Genomic DNA, 1,861 nt, shown 5'->3' with positions numbered 1-1,861 from the left:
TCCCTTGATTTGCCAAGACCGTTTATATTCCTGGGGATAAATTCCCTGGCCCTTACATCCTCTGGCTTTGTGCTGCCCTGAGCCCTACTGCCTCCTTGGTCTCCCTAAGCCATTATTTAAGGAATTCTTTGTCTTCTCCTCTTCTCTGTTGGAACCCCTATTTCTGTCCCACTTCTTTTTATCTCCCTGTTTGCATGTGTATCCATTTATATATGTGTGTATGTATGCATGGGGATATATATTATATTTATATGTTATCTGTTAGGTTTATTGTATATTATATATTTATTTTATATTATACATTATTATAACTATATACTATATATTTATTATATATGTATTTGTTTATGTGATTATGTATGTGTGTATAAGTGTGGTATATATGTGTGTGTATATGTTATATATACATGTATAGGGCTCCAGTATATATGAGGAGTCCACAGGAAAGCATCAGGTCTATTGCTCTCCACTTTACTGCTTTGAGATAAGGTCTCTCACAGAACCTAGAGCTAGGCTGGCAGTCAGCAAGTCCCTGTGATCTTCCTGTCTGTAACAGTCCTGGACTTGTTCTCCTATCTGCTCAGCAAATGCTCTTACCCACCAATCCAACTCTCAAGCCTTTTATAAGTGTGTATGCTTATGCATGCATGCTTGGGTGTGTGTGTTATGTGTGTGTGCGTGCACATATGTGTGTGTGTCTGTGTGTGTGTGTCCATGCACTTGCACACACGCACGTGAGTACATGGAAGGGGAATCTAGAGGACAACTTCAGATGTCATTCTCAAGGCTTCAAAGGAGAATGCCAGCCACCTCTGTTGAGGCCTGGAGCTCATCAGCTAGGCTGGGGGGCTGGCCACCAAGACTCCAAGACTCCCCACCTCTCTGATGCTGGGATTACAAGCATCGGTCATTACAGCCAGTTTTTAGGAGGTGCTCAGATCCAGTCCGGTCCTTTTACTTGCTGTGTGAGTGCTTTATTGAGCTACCCCAAATCTTCACTTTAAATAAAGACAGGGTCTAATCCCAAGGCTGCACCACTTAGCTCACTTGCACAGTCCCAGCGCCTATAAATATTATCTTTGGGTAAATTTTTCTATTTTATTCACCATTGGTAGGTAATTTTGCTTTATTATCTTTAGATCTTTTTATTGTTGTATTATAGGTTTTCATGCTCCATTAAAATTTGTGAATAGGTAAATGACTGTTACCCTGTCCCATCCCATTTCATTCACCCCACAGACTACCAAAGCAGTACTGTTGACCTGCTGCTTAAGTGTCACAGCGGTGACCTCCCTCGGGTACGTCTCTTCTTCTCCTTGAGTTGGATGCTCAGTGAGCTCACCTTTGGGAACCCCTGTTCTTTGATTCTAGGAAGTTTTCTTGCATTGTCTCTTTGACAACTTTAAGCTCTCCTCTGCTTCTGGAACTTCTGCTAGTTGAGTGTTGGACTTCTTGGAGGGACACTGTACTGGCTGGTTTTGTGTGTCAACTTGAAACAGGCTGGAGTTATCACAGAGAAAGGAGCTTCATTTGGGAAAGTGCCTCCATGAGATCCAGCTGTAAGACATTTTTTCAATTAGTGATCAAGGGGGGAAGGTCCATTGTGGGTGGTGCCATCCCTAGGCTGGTAGTCTTGGGTTCTATAAGAACCGTCCCTACCATGAGAGCAGGCTGAGCAAGCTAGGGGAAGCAAGCCAGTAAGTTACATCCCTCCATGGCCTCTACATCAGCTCCTACTTCCTGACCTGCTTGAGTTCCTGACCTATAACCCCTAGTAAAATAGAAGTAGTTAGTGCCTGGCGGTGGTGGCGCACGCCTTTAATCCCAGCACTTGGGAGGCAGAGGCAGGTGGATTTCTGAG

The 1,861-nt window shown here is 43.7% G+C and overlaps 1 long non-coding RNA gene across 1 annotated transcript in view; it reads right to left on the bottom strand.

The window, feature by feature from the left end:
* Positions 1-1,108: 1,108 nt before the first annotated feature.
* Positions 1,109-1,861, bottom strand: part of LOC116090503 — a 2,558-nt gene continuing 1,805 nt past the window's right edge. The window contains exon 2 of the long non-coding RNA XR_004118699.1: positions 1,109-1,557. This is a non-coding gene — a long non-coding RNA (uncharacterized LOC116090503). The remainder of the gene's footprint in view (positions 1,558-1,861) is intronic.

The sequence above is a fragment of the Mastomys coucha genome, unplaced genomic scaffold, assembly GCF_008632895.1.
Source record: "Mastomys coucha isolate ucsf_1 unplaced genomic scaffold, UCSF_Mcou_1 pScaffold15, whole genome shotgun sequence".
NCBI classification, from domain to species: domain Eukaryota; kingdom Metazoa; phylum Chordata; class Mammalia; order Rodentia; family Muridae; genus Mastomys; species Mastomys coucha.
This window is presented reverse-complemented; position numbering and strand designations above follow the sequence as displayed.